The sequence below is a fragment of the Polypterus senegalus genome, chromosome 6 (assembly GCF_016835505.1).
Source record: "Polypterus senegalus isolate Bchr_013 chromosome 6, ASM1683550v1, whole genome shotgun sequence".
Classification (NCBI taxonomy): Eukaryota; Metazoa; Chordata; class Cladistia; order Polypteriformes; family Polypteridae; genus Polypterus; species Polypterus senegalus.
This window is the reverse complement of record NC_053159.1, coordinates 182,761,530-182,776,434: the sequence shown is the minus strand read 5'-3', so window position 1 is coordinate 182,776,434 and position 14,905 is coordinate 182,761,530.

Below are 14,905 nucleotides of genomic sequence, written 5' to 3'. Positions count from 1 at the left end.
CAATAACTTTGTATAATGTTAACGTTTAGCCCCCCGGGTGGAATTGAAGAGTCGCATTGTGTGGGGTCTCCTCAGTCTGTCAGTGGAGCAGGATGGTGACAGCAGTCTGTCGCTGAAGCTGCTCTTCTGTCTGGAGATGATCCTGTTCAGTGGATGCAGTGGATTCTCCATGATTGACAGGAGTCTGCTCAGTGCTTATTATGTTTCAGTCCATCCGACACCTCAGACTGTCCAGGAGCTCAGTGATGCCCTGGTCCAGATCTGGGAGGAGATCCCCCAGGACATCATCCGTTGTCTCATTAGGACGTTGTCCGGCTACGTTGTCCGACTACTGAGAACGATTTGGAGTTGCTACAATGAGATTTTGGCCAAATGGACTCTCCTGCCTGCCTGCCGTATCGTTTTTTTCTCTTTGATTTCCAGGATGTCTTTGAATTCAGCCCTCTGTTTGTTCATCATTTTCACTTCCATCAAACGATGTGCCGTCCTTTCATTCCTAACACATCACCATACCAGTCCATGACCATACCCGAGATAGTGTTCCTTTAATTTTGCAGGGCTCAAGCCCATCGCACAGCCAAGCAGTGAAGAGGTTGCTGCATGTAATCCAGTAACCGGTAAGCAACCATCAACACCAGGCTGAGATGAGAGCAAGCTGGTTTCAGGAAGGGGAGCCATTTTGTAGGCCAGAGACATCTCTAAACAATGTCTGGAGTGAAATGCTTCCTTAAATGTCAACTTTTTTGACTTCAGATAGGCTTTCGATAGCCTACACTGTGACACCTTATGGAAGATACTGCATGCTTACCGAATCCCAAATGGCTACACTGATGGAACTATTCTGTCTGCTGTTCAAGTGCTAAGGGACCCAGTGTGACAAGAAAATATGACCACACCATTACACCACCACCAGCAGCCTGAACCATTGAATCAAGGCAGGATGGATCGATACTTTCATGTTGTTCACACCAAAGTCTGACCCCACTATCCATCTGTCACAGCAGACATTCAAGACTTGTCAGACCAGGTGACGTTTTTCCAATCTTCTGTTGTCCAACTTAGTTAAGCCTGTGTGAATTGTAGCCTCAGCTGCCTGTTCTTAGCTGACAGGAGTGGAACCCGGTGTGGTCTTCTGCTGCTGTAGCCCACCTGCTGCAAGGTTCGATGTGTTGTGCGTTCAAAGATGCTCTTCTTTATTCCTCAGTTGTAACGAGTGCTTATTTGAGTTCCTGTTGTCATTCTATCAGCTCCAGCCAGTCTGGCCATTCTCCTCTGACCTCTGGGATCAACAAGGCATTTCTCCCATAGAACTGCTTTTTCAGACCATTCTCTGTAAACCCTAGAGATGGCTGTGTGTGAAAATCCCAGTAGATCAGCAGTTTCTGAAATACTCAGACCAGCAAGTCTGGCACCAACAACCATGGCACATTCAAAGTCACTTCAGTCCCCTTTCTTCATCATTCTGGAGCTCAGGTTGAGCTTCAGCAGGTTGTCTTGACGACATCAACAGGCCCAAATACACTGAGGTGCTGCCATGTGATTGGCTGAATAGATATTTGTGTTAACAAGCAGTTGAACAGGTGTACCTAATAAAATGGCCACTGAGTGTATATTTATTTGTTTACAGTCATATGAAAAAGTTTGGGAACCCCACTCAGCCTGCATAAAAATGTACTCTATCCATCCATTATCCAACCCGCTATATCCTAACTACAGGGTCATGGGGGTCTGCTGGAGCCAATCTCAGCCAACACAGGACGCAAGGCAGGAAAAAAACCATGAGCAGGGTGCTAGCCCACCGCAGGGCACACACAATTTAGGATCGCCAATGCACCCGACCTGCATGTCTTTGGACTGTGGGAGGAAACCCACACAGACACGGGGAGAAGATATAAACTCCACACAGGGAGGACCCGGGAACCGAACCCAGGTCTCCTAAGGCAGCAGCACTACCCACTGCGCCACTGTGCCACACTAATTTAATCTACTTTCAACAAAAAAGATAGCAGTGGTATGTCTTTCATTTCCTAGGAACATCTGAGTACTGCGGTGTTTTCTGAACAAAGATTTTTAGTGACGCAGTATTTAGTTGTATGAAATTAAATCAAATGTGAAAATAACAGATGTTTTTCAGCAGGGCTGTGTATTAAAACTTATCTCTTTCACATCTATCTATCTATCTATCTATCTGTCTATCTATTATATAGTGCCTTACATATCTATCTATCTATCTATGTATTATATAGTGCCTTTCACATCTATCTATCTATTATATAGTGCCTTTCACTTCTATCTATCTATCCATATATGTATTATATAGTGCCTTTCACATCTATATATCTATTATATAGTGCCTTTCATATCTATCTATCTATCCTGCTGACTATGCTTAAATATCTATCTATCCATATATGTATTATATAGTGCCTTTCACTTCTATCTATCTATCTATTATATAGTGCCTTTCCAATATATCTATTATATAGTGCCTTACATATCTATCTATCTATCTATTATATTTTAATTACCATTCAGGGTGGATGTGTGCCTGACTTTGCCCTGATTCTGTGCCCGCTCAGCGTTGCTGCCTCTTTGTAGATGACCTTTACCCCTCACCTCTGACCTTGACTCTAATTTCAGGTCTTCAGCAGCAGAAGCCATACTTCAATGTACTGTACAAATTGGGCATGAATCGCCTCCTCATGCAATCCTTATCCTTTTGCAGCTGTTACACGTCGACGCCAAAGGTCACTTTTTTCTATTTGCAGTTTCAGATGGGCAGCCAACAGTCAAAGAGTGTGCCAGGGCACCATAAACCAGAGCGGCCAACCCGACCTTCTAATATGCAAACTCCGCAGGCTGGGAAGGTGAAGCGGCGCTGAAAGTTTCACTTCCGTCCCAGTGGGAGAAATTAAAAATGTTATTGATGATATTCCGCCTAAATAACATTATTAGGAAGGGTTAGACTACGTGTCGCACAGTGCGGTGATTTATTACACGAGGATTAGCGGTAAACTGTGGCCAATGTAAATCGATATTTGTGCATAGACATTAGTAGAAATAAAGCGTCTTTCATCTGGATTGTGTTTACAGCCTGGGGAAGCGCAGAGCAGTAAAGACCGGCAAAGCAGAATGTGGCACCACAGGCCAGCATCTCAAAAATCCCGAAACAGCATATATCTAAAAAAACAAAAAAATCATTTAATTACAGACCATTGCTGCTTGTCCCGTTCCCAGAATGATCAAGCAGGCGACGCTCTGCAGAATTTCCTGGCCTCTGAGTTACGGCCCACTGCTGTGTAGAGCAGAGAGAAACAGAAGTAATGCGTCACTTTTATTTTCTTCTTAATTATTAGATGTTTGTGCACTTATATAATTTTAGAAGCCATTCCAAGTATTCACACAATGGAAACTACTTTATAAATCATATCTTCAGTTAAGAAAATGGATAGATGGACCTTTGTGAAATTGTAAACAATATTAATTTAATTGAACAAATATACAGAGCCCTCCATAATGTTTGGGACGAAGACCCATTTCTCCTTGATCTATCCCACCGTCTGCTCCCCAGTTTAAAATGACAAATCAAACAACTCAGACTTCGTGATTAAAGTGCACATCACAGACTTTCATTTAAGGGGATTTGAAGACACTTTGGTGACACAACACGTTTTCTACACAGCCCCCCCCATAATGTTTGGGACAACTAAAGTCCCAGGTGTTTGTGATTCCTCAGGTGGGTTTCATGGCTTCATAAGACAGCTTGGCCTGCTTCTACCCTTTGGAGTCTGTAGCTGCCATTGGTCAACATGTCAAGAGCTGTGCCAATGAAAGTCAGAGCAGCCATCATGAGGCTGAAACACAAGTATCAAACCATTAGAAACATCAGTAAGACCTTAGGATGCCTGATATCAACTGTCTGGAATATCAAGAAGAAGTAAGAACACACTGGTGGGCTCAGGAATCACAAAGGGACTGGTAGGCCAAGGAAGACCTCCATTGCTGATGACAGAAGAATCCTCACTATGGTCAATAAAAAGCCCCCAACGTCTATCTGACAGATCATACACAGTCGTCAGGTGGCCGATGTGTGTGTGTGTGTGTCAGAGACGACCATCAACAGAAGACTTCATGAATTGAAACACAGAGGACACACTGCAAGATGGAAACCACAAAAACAGGATGGCCAGATGACAGTTTGTGACAAAGGACTTCAAACAGCCTGCAGAATTCTGGTAAAAGGTCTTGTGGACAGACGAGACAAAGATGGACCTCATCGGGGTGATGACGAGAGCTAAAAGGAACTGCCCGAGATCCAAAGCAGACCACCTCATCTGTTAAACATGGCATGCTGGGGGTGTTATGGCTTATGGCCACAGGTCCTGGCTGGCACACTTCTCTTCATCGATGATGTGACTGCTGATGGCAAAATGAATTCTGAGGTGTGTAGAAACATCTGATCTGCTCAAGTTCAGTAAAGGCCTCCAAACTCATCGGATGGCGCTCATTGAGCCAAACACACTGGTGAGGACACACAGGAGTTTATCAAATTTACAAAAAAATACACAGATTGAATATCTTATGTTTAATAATAGACAGCAAGGATTCAGTATCCTGGAAGGCAAATCCCACGCCTGCTGCTTGTCTGGGTGGTAATTGCTTCTTCTACCCCTGGGCTCCCCTCTCAGTGTGCGTCAGGCTGACTGACAATTCTAAACTGGCCCTGTGTGTGTGTGAGAGAGAGAGAGAGAGAGAGAGAGAGGGGAGAGACTGGTGCCCAATTGGTGCCCACCTTCTACCTGATGCTGCTGGGTTAGGCATTGGCCATGATTGAACTGCAGTAGGCACGATGAAGAATATTACAATGTTAAAGTGTATTACTTTAATCACTTATTTCTAATAATCTGCTTTCAAAAATAGACATCAAGTCTCTTGTATCTGCGACTAAGTTTATAAGCGAGGGCGGATTAATGGATCATTTAGAATGAAGAAGCAGAGCCTGAAGAACAAGACGTGGCAATAAAAACACATCATGCGTCTCTGGACCCTTCAACATTCCTTGTGGGCCTACAAAATGCATATTATTAAAATGATATAGTTATACATTATACATTTAATAATTTATGTTTAATAATCTGCTCTCATCAATAAACATAATGCATTGGTCCTCTGCCATTGTAACCGTGATTAAGTGAATACAAAAATATGGATTATGTAGAGCGTTAAAGATTAGAAGAAATATTTTTAAAAAATGCTAACTTATTGTTCTCTAAAGAACAACAAAAAAGAATCCCATTGTCTTTATTATACTGTACAGATAGATAGATAGATAGATAGATAGATAGATAGATAGATAGATAATGAAAGGCACTATATGATAGATAGATAGATAGATAGATAGATAGATAGATAGATAGATAGATAGATAGATAGATATGAAAGGCACTATATGATAGATAGATAGATAGATAGATAGATAGATAGATAGATAGATATGAAAGGCACTATATGATAGATAGATAGATAGATAGATAAACAAATTAATTAATAACAGTCAAAAGTACAAATGGGTGAATTCTTATGGTGTTGGAAGGTAGAGTGGTGTCCAGGTAACCGTGATTAAGCGAATTCAAAAATACGGATTACATAGAGCGTTAAAGATTATAAGAATGAATTCAAAAAAATGTAAACTTATTGTTCTCTAAAGAACAACAAAAAACAATCACAATGTCTTTATTATACTGTATAGATAGATAGATAGATAGATAGATAGATAGATAGATAGATAATGAAAGGCACTATATAATAGATAGATAGATAGATAGATAGATAGATAGATAGATAGATAGATAGATAGATAGATAGATAGATATGAAAGGCACTATATGATAGATAGATAGATAAATAAATAGATAAATAGATAGATAGATAGATAGATAGATAGATAGATATGAAAGGCACTATATGATAGATAGATAGATAGATAGATAAACAAATTAATTAATAACAGTCAAAAGTACAAATGGGTGAATTCTTATGGTGTTGGAAGGTAGAGTGGTGTCCAGGTAACCGTGATTAAGCGAATTCAAAAATACGGATTACATAGAGCGTTAAAGATTATAAGAATGAATTAAAAAAAATGTAAACTTATTGTTCTCTAAAGAACAACAAAAAACAATCACAATGTCTTTATTATACTGTATAGATAGATAGATAGATAGATAGATAGATAGATAGATAGATAGATAGATAGAAAGGCAACATATAATAGATAGAATAATATGGAACTGGCTCAATCTGTCTGAGATTTTAAATGATCCCGGCAGGAAGGGGCGGGCCCAGGAAGTGACTTCAATGGTGGATAGGCTATCTGTTCTGCGGAAGAGAGGAAGAATGAAGGCGTTAGAAAACAGTGCCACCTGCTGGCATAGCAGGTTATTTACCATCACTAGAGCCCTAAGGCTGCCTTCAATGCGCACACGTGTGTAACAGCAGACAATTTTACTTCAATAAGTTATGTGTTAGGTTACTCGTTACTTTCAAAAGCAATCGGACTACTTAACGTGCATTACTTTTTACATGTTGCCTTACCGCTTTTGTGATTGTGTTGCTGAGCTTAGCCCTGTATGTTCAGCTCATCAATGGAAATTTAACGATTTCTGAAATATTGAGACAGATTGTTTCCGAGAGGAGAAGGAATAATGGAAATGTTCTAGAAATTTATTTTGTGGACTCTTCTATCCATGGCTTCTGAAAGCGTGTTATGAAGCGAAAAGACACTCATGCTGACAGAGTGCAACGGGCAAGCGTAGACTACGAAGTCCTTAACAGCAACATAGTTAAGGGTTTACATGGCCACATAATCTGATTATTCACAGAGAAGTCGACCTTTGAAATTCAGGTTCCTCAGAGCTCAATAACCCGGAAAAAAAGACACGATAGATAGATAGATAGATAGATAGATAGATAGATAGATAGATAGATAGATAGATAGATAGATAGATAGATAGATAGATAGATAGATAGATAAGGGACTATATAATAGATAGATAGATAGATAGATAGATAGATAGATAGATAGATAGATAGATAGATAGATAGATAGATAGATAGATAGATAGATAGATAACATACAGTAACACATGTTGTTCATAATGGCACTGAGTTTTGTTTTCTTTCTCTTTACCTCCACTATAATCTCCAGGGGGTCCGGAGTGTGTCCCATATCTGATCCTGCCATCTTAATTAGCTTGTTGATTTGGTGGCCCACTCTACATGATGTCACCAGCCCAGCACACCACGCTGGTCATCACAGAGTTGTAGAAGATGTGAAGGATGCCACTTCCTAATGAAGAAGAGTCTGCTCTGTCCTTTCTTACGTCGTTCCTCTGTTACTAGACAAGTCCAGCATGTCATTGATGTTGACCCCCATTGTCCCCAGTGCTATACAAAAGCACATTGTATTCTGAATCAGACCCATAGATCCTGTGTCACAACTAAAGGCAATCGAAACGTATTGCAGTTCAATTGGCGTCTGCTCCGAGTGTACTTAATTTCAATTCAACAGCATGTGTTACTTATTCCAAAACTGAATATACTAATGTGACCAATCAGCATCATGGGGCGGGTCAAGGGGCGTCAACAGTTGGGGCAAGAGGCATTCTACTTGTAAATATTTCTGTGTTCTGGTGGCAAAGGTAACTGTCATCAATGTGGGATGATTAGCTGAAACAATGAGACATTTGTTTCAGGTCTTGCTGAAATGTCTACTACGTTGTCTTTGAGTAAATAATGTGTTACGCTGGCCTTCTGTCATTTTGTTCTATTCCTCTTCTCATTGTCTTGACCAATATATTAAGAAGTTTAGCAATACCCAGTAAAGTCATCCTCATCTGCAGGTATTTATGAACCATATTTAGGGGAATATTGGTGTATGGACACCCCGGTTGATGGTCCATCTAATTGTATGCTTCAGCTCTTGAATGTGTTCAAAGGAAATTCTTCTCCTGCTGCTGTTTCCACTACACTGGCCCTTTCCAGAAAGCAGTCGACACAGAAGGGAATGAAAGGTCATTGACATCGCCAGACTTCATGAACAGAAACACAAGATGGAGACCGCAGAAACAGGACGGCCAGATTACAGTTTATGACATCAAAGGACATCAAAGAGCCGGCAGAATTCTAGGAAAAGGTCTCGTGGACAGACGAAGACAAAGATGGACCTCATCAGAGTGATGTCGAGAGTTAAAAGGAACTGCCTGAGATCCAAAGCAGACCACCTCATCTGTTAAACATGGCGGTGCTGGGGGTGTTATGGCTGCCACAGGTCCTGGCACGCTTCTCTTCAATGATGATGGCACAATGAATTCTGAGGTGTGATCTGCTCAAGTTCCTGTTAATGTCTCCAAACTCATCGGACGGCGCTTCATCCAACAACAAGATGATGAGCCAAACAAACTGCTGAGGCCACACAGGAGTTTATCAAAGCTCCAAAAAAAAAAATACACAGACTGAATATCTTATGTTTAATAATAGACAGCAAGGATCCAGTATTCTGGAAGGCCCGATGCTGGTCTGGGTGGTAACTGCTTCTTCTAACCTTGGGCTCCCCTCTCAGTGTGCGTCAGACTGACTGACAATTCTTTCCCACAGCAACATAAAGGCCTTGTGTGCTGCAGAGACTTGTGCCTGCGTCTGTCTGTCTGTCTGTCTGTCTGTCTGTCTGTCTGTGCCGGGTTTGGGGGAGCTAGAGCACCCCCTGCAGGCCACAGATGTTACCACCACAACACTTTGGTTGTCGGCCTTTTCCTCAGATATACCAAATCTTCCAAAATTTCTCCACAGTTTTGACATGAATCCAGAGACCAAAACCACCCAAAACTGACAATCCACGTGTGCTCTTACAATTCTAGCGGAAAATGACGGGCATGCAAACGGTTAATCAGTTTTTCAGCAGATGCACTCAATTTAGAAGTTCCTGCCGTCGTGTGCATTTTCTGCAGCCTTTTGCGGTAAATGTGGCGTGTAATTTTAAGAAGGTGACCCCCCCACAAAGACACGACCTCCAGGCAACGTGGAACAAGTCCAGCATTTATATATTGCGAGGCGGTCCGATGACGAGACCCAAGGAATGGATGTCGGAGAGTAAGCCAGCAGCCTTAGGTTTTACAGTTGAATGCTTTAGCCACCGGGGGGCCACACTGCCTCTTAATGCTTTTAGAAACATAATACACATTTGTCAGCCGTGTAAATGAAACACGAAGCAAAGAGAAAAGGTCTGTGGCCCCCCGTCAGGTAAAACCCGTTTGCCGTTGAACAAAACCACAAACCTGATGTAACGTGTAGCTCCAGTAAGATCAACGCTCAGACTGAAGAAAGATGGCGGTGGTAGCGGTTTACGAAGGCAGACAGGGGGGGACTCAGGAGCCTCAGGACCAGAAGCGAGGTGATGTCACGTGCCCACAGGTTTTAGGATCCGCAGAGAGAAAGAGACGAGAAACATTACAAGAGAGCGCCAACACTTGACTCGGGGGATCAACTAAATTTGGAGAAGTTCATAACTAACACAAAGCGAAATTATAAATAACACATTACATTTTGCTACACACCATCCCAGTCAAACTCCCCAACCTGCACCTGAGGGAGTTTGGGCGATTGACGCCAGAGGCGAGAGCCCTACGAGGGAAGGGGGGAACACAGGGCGAGTGATCAGAAGATGGTGGAAATCACGTGAAGTTTGCTTCTGTCAGTAAAATGTGTTTCGAAGCCAATCACTCAAAGGTGCGGTTTTGGTGTGAGGTCTGTGGTGAATGGCTGGCCAATACCCCCAAGCCGCCAGGTGGAGCCCTCCTTGCAGTATGGAGGTCTCCAGAAGACCAGCAGGGCATTTTTCATAGTTAGTTTTTATACGCAGCCCTGCTAGATGCCATGGGGGCCACTAGGAGACGCTGCAGGGAGGGATAACGGATATTTCCCATACGCCCCGGAAGCACACGTGGACAAGGTGAAGGGTGAAGAAAAAGGACTTGTACCTGACCCGGAAGGGATTGAGAGTCACATGGACTGGGGATTGGGAACACTTCCGGGTCAGGATATATAAAAGGACTATAGGAGCTCCCAGATGGGGAGCTGAGCTGGGTGGAAGGGTGGCAACGCGTCTGGGAGTTGGAGGATTGGATTATTGTTAGTAATTGTGATTCGTATGAATATAGTGGAGGAGAGGGTGCTTTGTGCACTGTGGCAATTTAATAAAGTCAACTTGTGGACTTTTACCTGGTGTCTGGAGTCGTGGACAGGGGTTCAAGGGAGCGATAGCGCCCCCTATCTGTCACAGGTCCTTATAACGAACGGTAAAAAATAAGACTGTAAGCGACATGGTGTGTTCTGTAGGATCAATCTGACATTAATACATTGTGGCTTATCATCATATTATCATTTTATAATAAAATTTCACTTTTATCAATCAAAAAATTTGCTTTCCAAAGTTGTTCCACATTGCTGGGGAGGCTAGGGTTACAGTGCCAACATGTGGGGGAGGGCAGCGCTCAAAGGGTTAAAGAGTTTTCCATTGAGGATTCCTAATGAAAATCTGATGTCCTTCAGAAGAGATCAGACTTTGTCGGGGTGTTATGGCCAGCATTACATCATCATTTTGCTGACATGTGACTCTGAATTGCCACGGACTCCCACCACAACGTATCTCAGTTACAAAATTTGCATTTTCGGGAACTGTTGGTGGTCCTTCACAGACCCATAAGATCTGGCTCAGGAGAGGACTCCTCGCAGCATGAGGTGAATAGATAGATAGATAGATAGATAGATAGATAGATAGATAGATAGATAGATAGATAGATAGATAGATAGATAGATAGATAGATACTTTATTAATCCCAAGGGGAAATTAACATAGGAGAAACTCCATTACTCAGGAGTGCAGAGACCATCTCTAAACTCGAAATTCCTACTAAAGTCAGCCGATACCTTTTCGACACAGCGTTCCACTACACTTCACCCGCCCACAGTTCAAGTCTTTCCTTTTGGCCAAATGAATTGCCGTAACCTCACACCGTGAAGAGTCTCAGTCTAAAGTCAGTCAGTGGTCAATCATGAACCTGCGAGATCTGGCTCAGAAGCAATCTGCTCACAGCACGAGCTAAAGGAGTAACACCGTTAGTCAGCCACACGGAGACCATCTCTGAACAATGCCAGTGGAGCACTTCCTGCTGACGTCAGCTGATCTCTCTCTCTTTCTCTCTCTCTCTCTCTCTTTCAGCTCCGACTTATTCTGCTGAGCGTCGCCACTACTCTACACATCATCCACAGTGTAGATCCCATCCTCATCGCCAAATGAATTGCCATGAATTCACACCACAAACTTCTCAGTTCAAAGACTTGCATTGTTATGAACTGCTCGTAATCGGTCACAAAGCCCATACACCTGGTTTAGAAAGAGGTCTCCGTGCAGTGTGAGCCAATAGGAGAGCTCCACTAGTCCGCAGCACAGAGACCGAACCTGAACACTGCGAGCGGAGTGCTTCCTGATGAAGCCGTCTGATCCCTCGCTCGCTGTGTCAGCCCCCACTACTTCTGCAGAGCGTCACCACTACAGACTCAGATTCCAATTCATCAGACCCAAATGTTAATTTTTCCACTTATCCAGTTCAAGACTGTGGGGCACCAGGCGTAATGCCAGCCTGGAGGGGACACCAGCCATATTGCAGAGGATTCTTATAAGTGTAAACATTACTGGCCAAATTAGAGCTATAACATGACGGGCACATCTTCAGAATGTGAAAGAAGAACTGCCATTACTTAACAGAACATTATTAAACCAAATAAATCCAGTTCCGCATGGCAGCGGCCTGGAATCTACCCTGGCAATGACGGGCACAAAAGAGAAACCTGTACAGGTTGGAGTGCCAGTTCAGCATGGCAGGGGCCTGGAGTCTATCCTGGCAGCGTTTGGCACAAAACAGAATCCTATACAGGTTGGGGTGCCAGTTTTGACATGGCAGGGGCCTGGAATCTAACTTGGCAGCGTTGGGCACAAAACAGAAATCTGCACAGGTTGGGGTGCCAGTTGAGAATGGCAGGGCTCTAGAGTCTACCCTGGCAGCGCTGGGCACTAAACAGAAACCTATATAGGTTGAAGTACCAGTTCAGCATGGTACAGGACTGAAGTCTACCCTGGCAGTGTTGGGCACAAAACAGAAACCTATACAGCTTGAGGTGCCAGTTTTGACATGGCAGGGGCCTGGAGTCAACTTTGGCAGCATTGGGCACAAAACAGAAACCTGTACAGGTTAGGTTACCAGTTAAACATGGCAGGGGCATGGAGTCTACCCTGCACAATTTGGGCACAAAACAGAAAACTATACTGCTAACTGGGGTGCCAGTTCAGCAGCATTTTTAACCACTTTCTCTTACATTATGCCAATTTAGAAGTTAAGAGCATTGCCCACCTCTTTCCCAACAGTGAGGTGAGGCGGCTCCTTTAATGCTGGACCCTTGAGTCCTTCTGATGCCAAAACATTACATCCAGCACTTCTGGGAGTGGCAGAACCAACACAAAACAAGGTAGTCCTCTTCTGGCAGCACCCTCTGGTGGCACCTGGGCAACACAACTGGGCTGCCCTCCTGAACTATGAGACCCATGCCACCCTGCAGGTGCCCTTAATGGTGTAATCCCAGAGAAGCACTGCCTCCTATCATACTGGGTATTGAACTGTTCTTGGCAGGCAGTCTCATCCAGTACATCCATTATATCTTCTCTTAAAGAGAATACAAACCATCCTTGCATGGGTACACATCCTTCTGTGCTATCTTTTCTTAATGGCCTCCTGGGTGGGTAAGGGAACCACTCTCCATCCCAGTTGCGATGCCATTCCATCCACTACATCTGTCACATTGCATATGTTCTTAAAGTTTCTAAGTAGACTTTCCCTTTATATGTCAATGTGCATGTAAGGGCCATTATATATTCTGTAATGCCCCTCGTGTGTGGGTATGAGTGTGCTCAGTGCCCTGTCCGTCCAGCCTTGCACCCTGTGCTTCTGTATTAGGCTTCAGTACCCATGAACCTAAACTGGATAAGATTCCATTAAGCTTCGATTGGATCCAACAGTTTATGCCAAGCTTTATAATATGAAGAAGATGGAGTTGAGGATGAATAGCAAGAAGAAGGAGGAGAAGCAGGGGTAGGTGAAGGAGAATACCCATGAATGCAGTTTGAGCCTGACTCAAATTATCATATTTTTATTGTTCTTCTCATAATCTGCTTCCTGTCTCTTAAGTCAACATGCAACCTAAAACAGACAATAAGCCTCAGCCTCCCGTCTGAATGCAGAACGACGTTAAAAAGCGGAGGACGAGCCGTTTATATTGCGCCCTGCCAGATCACTGAAGCTTGCTGCCCGGCCAGCGCTCGGTGTCTGTCACATTGTTTGCAGATAATTCATGTCATCTTTTCCACTATTATTTTCAAGGAGGACAAAAAGTCTGATGGAAATATTAAACGGTGCCTGCAAGGGGGGTAGTAACACTGAGGGGATTTGGGGGTGGATGACAAAAAAGCGCCAAGCTCAGCTTTCCCTCGGTGGCCGTGGCGAGCACATCTGCGCAGAGACGGACGTGCCGATGGCCATCATTTGTCCAACACATTACGTGATGTGAAGGCTTTTCACTTGGAATGCCAACCTCTATGGCAGATGATGTATGTGTTTCTTCAGTCCTGTGATTACCAGCACGCAGCCCCAGTGCAATGTTTTTCACCTCATCTGTTCCACAAGCTGCACTCCAAGGTGGGTGAAGAATTCTCCGCAAGATGGCTTCTGACATGCAGCGCAAGCAAGGCGTACCGGCGTGAATATTATCCACTAGATTGTGTCTTGAGCAGCCGGCTGCAGACAGACCCGCATCAACTGGGATTCATGAAGAAAATTAGAATTTTAATAGAGCGGCCCAGCAGCAGTAATTAAAAAGAATGATTATATTTCCTACCACCTCCAGTCCATCCCATCCCCCATCCGAAGGGTCTAAGACAACAAAAAAAAAAAAAAAAAGAAAGAAAAAAACGGAGCGTTTCTTGTTGAACGCTCGTAAACGCTGGCGTTTCAAGGAGGAGACAAGGCCGCGCTATAAAGCCGTCGGATTTGGAGACGTGTGCGACATTAAGCACGAGTCAATCTGCGAGCGCACGGAGAGAACGGGCACCGCCAGTTGGCCTTTAGTGTGCGGCGATGAACGCGTTTGTCACAAGCGCACCTGCCGTTGCGGTAACGTGAATAAATCACAAGGAGAAAAGCGCTTTGAGGAAAAACGGGCTGATAAAGACAAAGAAGCACTCCCCACTGCTTTGCCATTTTTTATAGGAGTGTGGAGAGCTACACCCCGTCATTCATTCTTATCCTGCATTTACCGTTACACAGCGGCAATGGAATGAGCTCAAAAGGCAGAGCAGACTCGCTCGCGCACGCGCATATCCACACACTCCCTCATGCCGGGTCCATTTAGAAACGCTGTTTAACAAAACTATAACAAGAAAAGGGCGCAGTGGGTAGCGCTGCTGTCTCGTAGTTAGGAAACTCGGGTTCGCTTCCCGAGTCCTCCCTGTGTGGAGTTTGCATGTTCTCCCCGTGTCTGCGTGGGTTTCCTCCCACAGTCCAAAGACATGCAGGTTTAGGTGCATTGGCGATTCTAAATTGTCCCAAGTGTGTGCCCTGCGGTGGGCTGGCGCCCTGCCCGGGGTTTATTCCTGCCTTGCGCCCTGTGTTGGTTGGGATTGGCTCCAGCAGACCCCCGTGACCCTCTAGTTAGTTATAGCAGGTTGGATAATGGATGGATGGATAACAAGAAAAAGTCTCAATTATGAAAAAGTGTGCTCATTTAACACAAACTGCCTTTGAAC